At 39.5% G+C, this 14,627-nt stretch overlaps 1 protein-coding gene across 1 annotated transcript in view; it reads left to right on the top strand.

Moving 5' to 3' along the window:
• Positions 1-14,627, top strand: part of atp8a1 (ATPase phospholipid transporting 8A1) — a 265,900-nt gene that overhangs the window by 241,080 nt on the left and 10,193 nt on the right. The window lies entirely within an intron of this gene.

Below are 14,627 nucleotides of genomic sequence, written 5' to 3'. Positions count from 1 at the left end.
ACCAATTTTTAGGCAGTTTTGCCCATTTAGTGGTGCAGCTTGGCTAAAATTACCATAACAGTTGTTCATTTTGTGACTAAAGCACCAAATTTGGCACACATATTCTAAATTAGGTAATGTTTATTTGGAGATGTGGAGTCATCCTGGAGCTGACCTCTAATGACCTACAGGAGTCAATGAAGAATTACACAGCGGTCAAAATTTTAAAATGCTATTGAAAACTATACCATATTATTTGTCTATCATAAAGATTTCAAAAAGGTATAGTTTGGACTATCTATGACTGAATATTATGGATTTATGGTGTTAAAAACAGCAAAAAGGATGACAGTGGTCAATTTCAGTTTGTACAGTGGTCAAAAGTTAAAGTTGCTCCAATTTTGGTAAAAATTGATGCAGATGATTGGTTCTCTGGTCTCATCAGACCAGAGATTTTTGTTTGTCATGGGTGCCTTTTGGCAAACTCCAGGCAGGCTGTCATGTGCCTTTTACTAAGGAGCAGTGGTGGGCACAGATAACAAAAAAAATTAACTTCGATAACAGATAATCAGATAACTGAAAAGTTATCTTTGATAAAGATAAACTGATAAACCACCCAAAAATGTATCGGAAGTTACAGATAACCAATAAATTCCAGTATTGTTTCCAGTACACTTGCAACTACTAACAAGCTGATTTTGAGTTTTAACACCACGATCGCTTCTGGAAGCATCAAAAAGGACGAAAGACCCAAACAATGAGTCAGCACTTCTGTGTTTGAGCATCCTGCCCCCTACTGAAAGCTCCTGTTTACTACATGGCTTCCAGCACAGAAGCAAGTTGAGAGAAGCCACGAAGCTCAACTGTCTACTTGATCACAATGCTGCCGTCAGGCAGAGGCATGGCTGGACTGGAACCAAAAAACGGCTCGCGCATTTTTGGCCATGGCGGCCCACCATGATTATTTATACGATACACGAAAACACACAACATACCAGAGGTTATATGCACACATTGTGTTATTTGAAACATTAAAATAAAGCGCAGTAGAATGTGCCACAAATTACTGCATTTACAGTCATTTTTGACAGGAAGGTGATCAGAGAACCTCTGTCTTGGGTTCCTAAAGCTTGGATCTGCTTATTTTTTTCCAGTTATGTTGCTGAGGTGCTCTTTTAAGCAGACATCATATTTCCCCAGCAATATTATCAATTCCAAAAAATTGCCATGATCGAGGCTGTCAATGTCCAAGTTGTACGCAGCCTCATTGTGCTCCTGCCTGTAGCTTAAGCCTCTCTTCCCTATGATCTTCACAACCTCCACTACACGTTCCAACACCTGACGTCTCTTCTTAACCTGTTCACGGTGTCCTGTCAGCTGTCTTCCCTCAAGGAGGTGGCCAGTGCTTGCTCTGGAGCAGTTTAAAAAATATGCCTCAGCACACTATGTGCCATGCCTCTCTCATGCTCTTCTATTCTTTGGTGCACATGCCTCCAGTCTGTCATGCCTCTAATAAAAGCACTTGGAGCATTGGGCTTACTAAAAGCAAGGCAAACAAAACAAAATAAAGCATGATGCTGACTACAATACATCAGCCATTTCCATGCTATGTCTTCCATTCTGTTAATGAGCCTCTGGACGACTGGGTTTGTGGCATCCTGTTGTGGATGAAACTTAAAAAAAATTCCTGCCTCTTTGTGGGATGAGGGCGGCTAAAATAGTCAACTGCCTGATCTCCCTGTGATTCCTCCACTCCAACAGTCTCTCTTGACTAAACACAGAGAAACAGAAAGAGGCAGGAATGTTAATTTCAATAGTGTTATTTCTCTGGTTACTTACCAATAATCATCCATATTTCAGCAAAGCAGTGTTTCACTAATATTACATGATCAACTGTAAGCTATAACACCTGCAAACAACAAATTTATAACGACCTGAAATAACACTGAACACTTAGGCTAATATGTGTTTACATTAGAGTGACATGAGCCCATCATAAACATAAGATGTCATGAACATTAATTACATGCCATTCAGTTTTTGTAATATCTGCACACCAGTGTCAACTTTACATTAGCCTACAAAAATCAAATGACACTTTATAACAGTATATCCCATTAATGGTCATGGTTTAAGTCAAAGTAGCCAAGGCCTGTTATCTAATATGGTAAGTTGGACAACAAATCTACTCATAGCATTATTCAAAAACAAACACTATTTTCTCTCTGTCACTCACACACGCACGCACGCACACACACACGGGTGACCACCTCCAAACCGAGGTTGTGCATAAAATTCTATAGGCTAATTCATGTTTTAGTCTGACTGAATAAATGAGTACTGTAATCATTTCCTAAATTTACACTTTTGGCGCATAATAATTCCGCCCATACTGATTTAGTGAAGATGTAGCCTAGCTGTCGTTCAAGAGCCCTCTGTCCTCCCTTTAAGACGGTCATTCTGCTAACATTTTGCTGAGCTACTTCTTACCAGGTTGTCAATAGCTATTCTGACCTCCTCCTCGGTCACGTCTCTCTCCTCCTCCATCTCCTTGCCCTCCGAATCCACCTGGATTGCTACTTCTTCCTCTGTTTTGCCTACGACTCTGTTCTACCAAACTCTGTGCCACCTCGACAGCCTGTGCACTCGGGGCTGCTTTTGATGTTGACGGTTCTGCACTCGTTGATGGCCCTGCATCTGCTGCTGTGGCTGAAGCACTGGCAAACATATCTGTAATTTTTGCATATTTTGCTGCGTCAACTTCAAGGCTTTTGAGCCTTTTCTCTCGCAGCTTCTCTGCGCCTCCCTTGCGTTTCTGTTGTTTATCCATTTTGATAGACGGATATTCACTTAACTCTCTCCAACTCCGTTCAGCTCAAATGGTAGAAATTGATAACCTGGGTCAACGTGAGGGGGAGGGCGGGCTGAGGAAGGCTGAGAGATTTCATTGGATTAGTCCACTGTCCTTCGAGAGATTCTACCAATGGCCACATTTTGTGTTTCAAATACCGTCATGGATGATTTTTTCAAACTTTTTTTTAATATATATAAAATTATGACAGCCTCGGCCCAAAATATGCGCCCTAAGCCACTCCATGCCTGGGCGGAGGTCTTGGAAAATAAAGCAATACTGAGTTATGGTTTGGTGTATAAATAAAATGAATACTGATAGAATAACTCTGTTAATGTCAATTCTGTCATTTGTACAAAGTTAAAATATAACATATATCTTTTAATGTTGAATAATGCACTAATTCTGTAGTTTTGTAACAAACACAGATCGCAAATGATTCTGGGTAAAATGTACCTCCGCTAACACTGATTGGTTGACTCATTCTTTATGTAAACCAACACGTTAATGTGAGTTGTGTTGGTGTTTACATATAAATGTGCTTTGGTAAAATATTCCATTTTTTATTTGTAAAAAAAAAAAAAAAAAACATTTTCAAAAAAAAAAAAAAAAAAGCCAAGTTGTCCTGCATCGTTTAGTATACATGGAGTAGCGAGCTGCGTTTAACATCTCACAACCACTTCCTGATCGGCGATCGTATGGTCAGATGAAAATCAAACCTGTTTGATATTCTGGTCGGCCGTCGTGAGGGTATCCCACTGCTGAAGCACTACAAACGTCAACCTCTCGTACTGTGCCTGTGCAAACACAGCAGACCTGTCTTGTAATGTTTTTTTTTTAAACTTTGATGTCTCCTATTGAGAGTTCATGTAAAAAAAAAAAAAAAAAAAAGAAATGTAAATTAAATTTGAAAAAAAAAGCTTCTGTTTATGTTTTGCTTCTGGAAACACAAGTCCGACGTGTGGTTTTCGAACGTACGTGTGTGAGAACATAAATCGTGCGCTCTGAACCTTTACACCATGTGGTTCTGTCGTACAGTTTGAGCTGGAACCGAGTATAGTGATTGAAAATATCAGCCCAGCTTCAGTTTGAATACTGCCATGAACACTACTGGCCAGTAGATGGCAGTAGAGACCGTGAAAATTTGCCAAAACAAAATTCCAGATAATCCGTGTCTGCTACGTTTAAGATGCGTGGAATTTAATAAATGCAAACACAATAACGTCTGTAAACCCTGAGAATATATTCACGAGAGTTTTAGGCACTAGAGTTTAATGCTGTTGTTTGTGGAGCCTGATCAGTGTGTCTGAAATGCATTTCTCCTGTCGTGAACGTACTGAGATTACCCAATCATACCCATAATGCACTGGGCACAGCATGTCCACACTAAAACCTTAAAAATTAGCACATTACTTTAAAACTAAAACATATATCTGATATTTTCCCTTTATAAAACTTCAGACGTGACGGTAATTTTAAATAACTTGTCCTAAATTAGTTTGGTTAAAATTTGAACCATAAGTTAAAAATGTATGCCTCTGGATGACTTGGGTGATATTGCCCGCGTATCAGTATGGGGTTAAAATAAAGGATTTTTTTTTTTTTTGTAACCAGTTCTCCTTTGACTGCAGAGGATAGAGTGGTTTCTTCTTGAAGCAGCTCTCCTCTGTTTGCAGAGGGTAGAACTACACATCTGCTACAAAACAGTTAACAGGTAGGTGCTCAACTGATTTTAAATTTTAAAAATGTTTGTAGCTGTTCAGCTTTATTTACCACGTTAACGGTCTAAAAATTATCAGACAAAAATTTATCAGAAGATAATTAGTCCGATAATGGTTTTTTAAGTTATCTGAAAAGATAATCCGATAATGAAAACATTATCTTCGATAATTATCGGTTATCACATTATCGGAACTGTGTCCACCACTGCTAAGGAGTGGCTTATGTCTGGCCACTCTACCATACAGGCCTGATTGGTGGATTGCTGCAGAGATGGTTGTCCTTCTGGAAGGTTCTCCTCTCTCCACAGAGGAATGCTGGCGCTCTGACAGTGTGACCATTGGGTTCTTGGTCACCCCCCTGACTAAAGTCCTTCTCCTCCATTCACTCAGTTTAGACATGCGGCCGGTGTCCCGTCGAGATGAGGTGCATACACTGTCATATGTGGGACCTTATATGTAGACAGGTGTGTGCCTTTCCAAATCATGTTCAATCAACTGAATTTACCCCAGGTGGACTCCAATCAAACTGTAAATACATCTCAAGGATAATCAGTGGAAACAGGATACACCTGAGCTCAGTTTTGAGCTTCATGGCTAAGGCTGTGAATACTTATATACGTATAAATTAGCAAAAATCTCAAGAAAACTTTTTTCACATTGTCATTATGAGGTGGTGTTTGTAGAAAAATGAGTTTTCATTTTGGAATAAGGCTGCAATATGACAATGTGGAAAAAGTGAGGCACTATGAATACTTTCTGGATGCACTGTTAGAACAGCAGTGTAGTGCATATAACAATTTTGTAGTGCATTTAGGAAATATTGTTTCTACTGAAAAAAAAAGCAAGGGATCTTAAAAACAGGACAAAAAGTAATCAGCCAAACAACACTGTTTTTGCAAGGATGATGTGTAGATTCAGGGTCTTCATGGGTGTCATGTTTGTAGACCCCAGTTTGAAACCTGTGAAATTTATCATGCCAGTAACCTTCATTTAAACTGTCTTCAGCCTTTGAGGTCAAGAGACACCTGAGAAGAGATTGAGTCAGAAGTGTTTAGTGATGCTGATACCTTTGCAGACAAATGAAGGTCCAGTTGTTAAGAGTCCAAATGCTTCCTGTTTGGTCAAGTATGGTTATGAGATTTGGATGCTAGTCAGTGTCCCAAGATAGCAACTGGAAGTCTTTGTTGCCAAGTCATTTCATGCAAAATTTGCAGTCGTACAGGTACATGCACTCTGCTTTTAGACGGACTGTGGATCAGCACTGACTGAGACTGTACGAAGTTGGACATTATCCGTTTTGGTTCTTGATTACAGGAGGCCAACTGAATTTGTGAAGGTCTCGTTAGGAAATGCATTTGTTCAAAGTTTAGTTTGATGGTTATTCAGCCATTCTAGCATCCGCCCCTCTCTTATCTAAACACACTTTACTCCGATAAGGGTCAAAAGGGGAGCGAGAGGTGTGGTGCGTACACACAGTAAAACCTGTGCTACCCTCTGAAAAAGTAGATCTTATCCCACTGTTTGGCTTTAAAGCCTATTGTTGACTTGGACATGTGCTTAAATGCCATCTCACTAACTCACACTCTCGCGCGCACACAGGCATAATGTTTATTCTATCCTCTGTCCTTCAAGCATGTTGCTTTCATCCGTACCCTGCAGCACTTGAGTTAAACAGTAATGGTGTTCTTTGGGCCACCAGTAACCTTACACCCCTGCCCAGCGTGGGGATTCCAGTACATCATCAAACACTGACGCATCACTCCGACACCGGAGAAGGCATCAGAGACACAATCTCCGCTTCCAAGAACATGAAGCCCCTCGAGAGCGGGATTATTTTCAACCCCGTTGCAGCCCCACACACCTCAGTGGAGCCTCTCAGATGTGCACTTGAATCTTTAAATGTTTTTGTGGTCTTTGTCCTTCCAGCCATTTACTTTTACTCTTCTTTTGCTTGTTTCGACAGCTGTTTTCTTTTGTTCTCTTTTTGTTCATCTTTCCCCCACTTTGCCCATTGATAACTACCCCGAGGCCAGCAGTGCAACAGACACCACTCGTCCTTTTCTCCTTGTATTTTGCCTCCCATTCGTTACCGTTAAGAAGAGGCATAGAGTTGGGCTCTGCTTCATGTGAACGCATTCATCACTGCCAAGCAAAGCATGCTTTGGACCATTGATTAGACAGGTGCAAGATCAGTCGACAAAGAGCTAATGCACCTTTTAAAAGGGAGCTTCAGCTTTGGCCTGATTAGGAAAAAAAAGAAGAAAAAACACTTCTGGTTTCACCCTGTAAAGGTCTTACACAGTTAGCCAAAGACAACAGCAAATAGTTCAGGACACTGTGTGATGTTCTTTGCTAAGTAGCTTTGCTGCACCTCAGGAGATTCTCATGCAGGCACTGTCATGTCCTTATCAACACCTCTGCCTCACGTACAGTATATCCTTCTCTCTCATCACTTCTTAACAACACTTTCTCTATTTCTGATATCGGCCGTAAGCTGCAGTGTAACACGCCTCGCTATGGCTGCTATCCAAGCACTTGTCATCAGCACATGGGTTTTAAACTCTGTAGCTGTTCGTCAAATTTAGCCACACTTTCTGCTAAATGATAAGAAATATTTTCTCAGAGGTTTGTGCGGTAGCAGACTATGAATTCACTCTGGCAACGCCTATGTCAAGTGTTGATCAAAATTCAAGTTGGAATGTAAACATCTTTCAGAGGAATAGATTGTTACTAGTGGGTGTTTAGGGGTATCTTCAGAAAATAATTCATATTCAGGGCTAGATTTATTTAGCTTAGGTGTGTCTGAGTTTTAACAAAGGGATGGCATGGAGGTGGCACATTTTGTGTGCTCAGATAATCTTATAGACTTTTAAAAATTTTGAATGAAGAACAGACTTTAAGTAATGAACATAAAATACAAATATAAAGGAATAACTTTATACAGCTGCTGTGATTCTGTAATTTCAGCAGTTGTAAAAGTAATTTCGTTTGGCATTATCCAGTTTGTTTAAGGGATTTTAGAGAAGACCACCTTTCAGTCCACATGTTGATTTGTCACGCGTTTTATGACGGATGCTCTTCCTGATGCAGCTCCAGAGATACAAAGAGAATTGAGCATCAGTGGCGCTGAACCAGGGGACCTTCTAATTAGGAACACACTTTATCTCAACAACAAAAATATTAAATAAACAACCTGTTCCATGAATGCAAGCTGCCAAATGTATGTTCTAAAATCTGTATTTTAAGCCCTACAACCACTACAGCAAATTGCTTTAAGGTCTCAACAGCAAACAAAAACATAGTTTATTTCACAATTTTACTGCATTGTGATAAATGGGCAATGGACTGCATTTATATGGTGCTTTTCCATCTGCTTCAGACGTTCACGGCTCTTTACAATTATGCGTCACATTCACACAAACACACTCACACATACCGATGTCAGGGTGATGCCATGCAAAGCGCTCACTACACACCGGGAACAACTTGGGGATTAAGGGCCTTGCCCAAGGGCCCTTAGTGATTTTCTGGTCAGGCTGGGATTTGAACTGAGGAACCTCTGGTCTGAAGCCCAACACTTAACCACTAGACCATCACCTCCCCACTGTGATCACACTTACTCCAACTGAGAAATGACCAGATTAATGTTGAATGGTTTGGAACTACCAAATTCTTTAGAAATCCAAATATAAATTGATCACTGGTAGGTTGAATCACCAGGGTGTGGGCGTTCGGCAGTGGAATTATGGTAGTGGGAGAAACCTTGTTTGATTTGGGCTATTTTTTTGTGTATTGGAACAGATGCTGTGCCTGCAGGCCTCAAACATTAAAGGGGTAGAGTGTAGCATTCATCTGAATTGGACTGGAACAAGCACCAAGACCCTGTCACTTGGAAATGATTCAAAACATTCATAAATTTAACCTTTGAAGGATCAAGTGATTGAATTATTGACCCCAGTTCATCACGGCTGCTGATTTATTGCCTCTGTTGGATCCTTGCGGTCTTCCTTCAAGACCCGCGAGCATGTCATTCGAGAGGTTTTGTTAAACACTTTTACCCAGATCGGCGCTGCCCTTCCCAGGGTAATAATTGACACCCACCATACTGCACGGTAACGGTAATAACCAGTCACAGTGTGGAGCACGGGTGAGAAGATCCACTTTAATCCGTTGCAAATACACCGTAAATCACAGGCGTGTCACCGCAGCTGTGAGACTGCTGAGTTATAAGTGTTTATGTAGAGTTCTTTTCCTCTGTTTTCCTTTTGGAAGTCCTGCTGCGACACACAGCACAGAGAGGAAGGACTCAACTGAGAAATTCATCTTTGTTTTTTGCACTTTGTTACGAGGCTAATTCCTGCACCACAGTGATGAGATTGTTATACCTTGTAGAGTTGTCATGTTTTACAAAAGCAGGGGGTTTTTTTGTGATTGCAGCATGTTCATCCTCGGCAAACCTGAAATGTGACAGGGTTTTTTTCCTCTTCTTAAGAGCAGAGGCTGATGAGTAATGGAGCCACATTAGGCCAAACATGGAGCTTCACCTTCAATTTCCCACCTCACTTTGAAGCCAGCATGCACAGTTTGTTCTGGTCAAAGCAACTGAATCCAGCCAATTGGAAAAAAACATGATAGATTCAGACCAGACTACTGACTGAGACTGGATTTGACTTGGTCAAACCCTTTTCCTTTGACGTCTTGCACAAAGGAGCTCTGTGCTATGAAATCACAAATGTCTGAATATTAGCATCTCTGGGATGTTTTACAAGCCAACGGAGGAGCCCGGTTTTCATCATAGAAAGGGTTCAGGATTTGTCTGCATGTGTGTGGTTACAGGGTTGTCTGTTTTTGAAACGTAGACTGTACTGTAGGCCGATGATGTGAGGAGTGAAGTTGTGAATTATAATTGCAGACACTAACATAATTCAAAATGCTTAGCTGAGTACTTGCAGAGTCTGTGGCTCTGTTGGATTTGGACGGCCAATATATAGACTGGGGTTTGATTTCAGGTGTGCGGTTCAGGCAACCTGTCTACGTCCTTGGACAAGATGATTCATCTGCTCTGTCTCAGTCCACCCAACTGTAAATGGGTACCAGCCTTAGCTGTGGGAAATAACCTGCGATGGACTGGAGTACAGTCCATACAACTCGTAGACTCTCATTTGCCTTTAGGTTACCGCATCCGAGGATAAGCAGCAGCCTGTTGGGCCTGTGTAGGTTTTACTTCTCTTCTTAATGCTTGAATAAGCTTGTTTCTTTCACATTCTATTTCCTAAACCTTTATAAAATGTAGGTATATTAACTGATTGTGAGTGAGCTTTTCCTGAAGACAATGTTTTTGCAAAAGTTATGCAACAAAGATGCTTGATGGAAGTGGCAGAAGCGTCACTGCTCCGATGATCATGTTCACACTGGAACAGGAAATGAGGGGTAGCGGGGGGTTTAGTGCCTTGCTTAAGGCCACTTCTTCACCCAGTTTAATTTAACAGGATTCAGATATGCAGCTTTCTAGATGTGAGCTGGCTTCTCTAATATTTTGTCAACGAGTGACCAGCAGCGGATTAATGCATGGACTCACCCAGGCTAAAATCTAGGAGTCCCAAATCACAGGGTGCCTCAAGAAGATATAATTGGGCTGCATCGAGAAAAGTGTGATTCATGGTTACTTTAATGTGACCAAATCAAATTGCGGCGTACTTAAAAATATTGATACGATTTTGTTCCTTTTGGATTTTGTGTGCATACATAATTTGTGTGGTAAACCAGTGGACAAGACCGTGTCCAGCCAGGCGAGTTTGAGTTTGATCTAAAAATACACCCAGGCCATTCTCAGCCCATCGAGCTCCCAGGGTGCCCCTGGAGTGAGACATCAGTGGATCGGTAACTGAGCCAAAGCCAATGAAGTTAAACACTTGTTGATTGTAACCAATCACCTCTGCATTTTGAAGCATTGGTTTCAAATTTTAAGACGAACAAAGAATGTAGAATCGGTGCTGTAGCTCTGTGCTTATTTTTGAAATTGGTCTTTTGTTCACATCACGTGCGGTGGTGTATTGGACAGAGTTATGTCATGTAAATATTGTTCATGGTCAAACATCTGAAAGACTTAAATGTTTTTTTTTTTTTTTTTTTGGGTTAAACTTTGATTTAATACCCTGAGAACATGTCCCCAGTTTATTTTCTGAAGACTGTCAAGACTAATGCCCCCATTAAACTTCATGATGTGCTGGCTTAAAATGAAAATAATTAAACTGACCCATAACAAAGAAAAACGGTCAATCTTTCAATCAGGGCTGCATAATTTGTAATTTGGCATGAAAACATCTCGTGCTTGAATGCAATTTTCCCTTCTACATTTTTCAGCCTCACAGAAATGTTGCATTCATTCCTGTCTCAAACCCTCGACAGAAAAAAAAGCAGTTTTGATTTCCTGTCATTTGAGGTTTCCATTTTCACTGCTGTTTTGTCTGACATCAAAGCCAATTTGCAGGTAATGGCGAACAGATTATCTAATTTGAGAAAACTTTGATGGAATTGACACTAATCTTTCTGTGCATCCTACCGCGCCGTCCTGCGTGTCACGTTACAGGAAGACCATCATCGAGGGGCCCCGGCAGTTTAAACAAGTGGCACATTACAATGCAGGTTTTGCACTTTGACACGTAATGACGGATGGTTTCAATGCAGCAGGCCAAACTAAACACTGTCCTCAGTCCCAACGCTGAAAGGTTTTGCCCCCACCGAGACGATCCACCATCTCTCATCAACTCTGAACCCAAAGCAGTCTCCTGACATGACCATCGCTTTGTGATGCTTAATGTAAATCTCAGCAGAAGATGTGTGTAACACACAACATTAGCTGCCGACAGTTGACAAGAGATGTTTGTTGACATGGCTGACTTCAGTTGTTTTTCTTGATAAATGGGTCTCATTGAAGATCGCAGCTGTCTCACACATTTACTAATGAACATTTTATTACATATTAAATATACAAATGTTAATGGTTTAATTCAGAAGTGTTTTGATAAAAGCAAATCTCTATCTCTCTATTTATATTCGGTCTTTAGCAGTCAAACTTTCTGAACAGTACTTTGCTCAAAGTTTAAATTTGACTCAGGTTTTTATGTAGTAAATTTGTTTTTACATTTCTTAACAGTTCTTTTAGTTTTAACAAGAGTAATGTCCACAGAGCCCATAACTCCACCAAGAGCCAACAATCCATTAAACCTGGATATTGAATGACTAACCTTGACCTATTTTAAGAGGTTAAAAAGTCACATTTTGTTTCATTCTGTTCTAGGTTTTTTTTTTTTTTTTTTGGTTTTTTTTTGAGGGGTGAGGTGACAGCCAATCAGAGTGGAGCAGCGCTGTGATGTCAGTGGCTGGTCTAGCTAGCTGCAAACTCAGTTTCATTTGTTTGTAAATATAACCTCTTTGTCATATATTATGTAAAAGCAAGCAAGATAAAACACTTCTGAAACTGTTTAACACTGTTTTTGGAACTTCATAATACCTCTGAAGTGATTTACAAGACATTTCACAGATGTTAGTTAGCATGGTGATGTCACAGGATGATCTAGCTAGCTGCAAACTCTATTTCGTTTGTGTGTAAATATAACCTCTTTGTCACATATTATGTAAAAGCTGGTGAAAATAAATGAATGCTCTTTTTGGAACCTGGTAACACCTCTGGAGTGATTTTCAAGACATTTTGCGGACATCAGCGTGCATGCCAATTTCTGCTAACTCAAAGCTAACTTCCGCTCTTGTCAAAAGCTCATGTATGTGACAATAGGATCGTAATAATAATTGTAAATTACAATAAATGTATAATTAATTATATACACACTTTGCACTGGGATACCAATTAAACAACTGCACATTATAAAGACGACAATGTTCATACAGCCGATGGTATTTTAGCATTGCATTATTTTTAAAGTTTACATTTGTATTCCTGCAAACATACAAAAATCAAATGTGTTTAAAAAAAATAGCATGTCCAGAATTGTATAACTTATCCAAAACCATACTCTGAAAGTCAACAGTTTGTGTTTTTGAGGAATTCAGTCTCTGAAGGCCCTGTAAGAGGTTTTTATTATTATTATTGAAAAATAATAGATGCAACAAAATGTGTCAAATACATCCAACTCTAAACTCATATATTGTTCAAAATATGTCAATAATTGCACTGGCTAGGGATTGTAATTGACATACATTAGTTCGCAGGGATTCACAAAGCTTTGTTTGTACAGTAGTGTTCAGAATAATAGTAGTGCTATGTGACTAAAAAGATTAATCCAGGTTTTGAGTAAATTTCTTATTGCTACATGGGAAACAAGGTACCAGTAGATTCTCACAAATCCAACAAGAAAAAGCATTCATGATATGCACACTCTTAAGGCTATGAAATTGGGCTATTAGTAAAAAAAAAAAAAGTAGAAAAGGGGGCGTTCACAATAATAGTAGCACCTGCTGTTGACGCTACAAACTCAAAACTATTATGTTCAAACTGCTTTTTTAGCAATCCTGTGAATCACTAAACTAGTATTTAGTTGTATAACCACAGTTTTTCATGATTTCTTCACATCTGCGAGGCATTAATTTTGTTGGTTTGGAACCAAGATTTTGCTTGTTTACTAGTGTGCTTGGGGTCATTGTCTTGTTGAAACACATATTTCAAGGGCATGTCCTCTTCAGCATAAGGCAACCTGACCTCTTCAATTATTTTGACATATCCAAACTGATCCATGATACCTGGTATGTGATATATAGACCAAACACCATAGTAGGAGAAACATGCCCATATCATGATGCTTGCACCACCATGCTTCACTGTCTTCAGTGTGAACTGTGGCTTGAATTCAGAGTTTGGGGGTCATCTCACAAACTGTCTGCAGCCCTTGGACCCAAAAAGAACAATTTTACTCTCATCAGTCCACAAAATATTCCTCAATTTCTCTTTAGGCCAGTTGATGTGTTCTTTGGCAAATTGAAACCTCTTCTGCCCGTCTTTTATTTAACAGAGGGACTTTGCGGGGGATTCTTTCAAATAAATTAGCTTCACACAGGCGTCTTCTAATTGTCACAGAACTTACAGGTAACTCCAGACTGTCTTTGATCATCCTGGAGCTGATCAGTGGGTGAGCCTTTGCCATTCTGGTTATTCTTCTATCCATTTTGATGGTTGTTTTCCATTTTCTTCCACGTGTCTCTATTTTTTTTTTGTCCATTTTAAGGCATCAGAGATCATTGTAGATGAACAGTCTATAATTTTTTGCACCTGCGTATGTTTTCCCCTCTCAAATCAACTTTTTAATCAAACTACGCTGTTCTTCTGAACAATGTCTTGAACGTCCCATTTTCCTCAGGCTTTCAAAGAGAAAAGCATGTTCAACAGGTGCTGGCTTCATCCTTAAATAGGGGACATCTGATCCACACCTGTTTGTTCAACAAAATTGACAAACTCACTGACTGACTGCCACACTACTATTACTGTGAACACCCCCTTTTCTACTTTTTTTTTTTTTTTACTAATAGCCCAATTTCATAGCCTTAAGAGTGTGCATATCATGAATGCTTGGTCTTGTTGGATTTGTGAGAATCTACTGAATCTACTGGTACCTTGTTTCCCATGTAATAGAAATATACTCAAAACCTGGATTTATCTTTTTAGTCACATAGCACTGCTATTCTGAACACTACTGTACATTTCACACAACACTGGTTTTATCTTTGCTTATTTATAATGCACAACCTTTATTTATAGTGCTGTGCCTTTTCTTTAAAAGTATTAAATTGAATCTGAGTTAATAAATTCACTTGTCATTAGTTTATCAGAATACTAACTTATTGTCTACATACTATCCACAAGCATTTTCTTACTGAGACCAATGTATTATATTGATTTTAAAAAAAAAGTTTCATAGGGAATCGCCAGCTTTTCAGTGCAATTATGTAGTTTGTTGTAAAATAGTTTGTCTAAGTATAGCTAATGTAGTCAAGCTAACGTGGCTAATGCTAGAAACGTTTGGCGAAGAAAAAAGCAAGAAAGAAAGAAAGAAAAAAGAAGAAAA

The sequence above is a fragment of the Thalassophryne amazonica genome, chromosome 11 (genome assembly GCF_902500255.1).
Source record: "Thalassophryne amazonica chromosome 11, fThaAma1.1, whole genome shotgun sequence".
NCBI lineage: Eukaryota > Metazoa > Chordata > Actinopteri > Batrachoidiformes > Batrachoididae > Thalassophryne > Thalassophryne amazonica.
The sequence above is the reverse complement of the archived record's forward strand: the minus strand, read 5'-3'. Positions and strand labels throughout refer to the sequence as shown.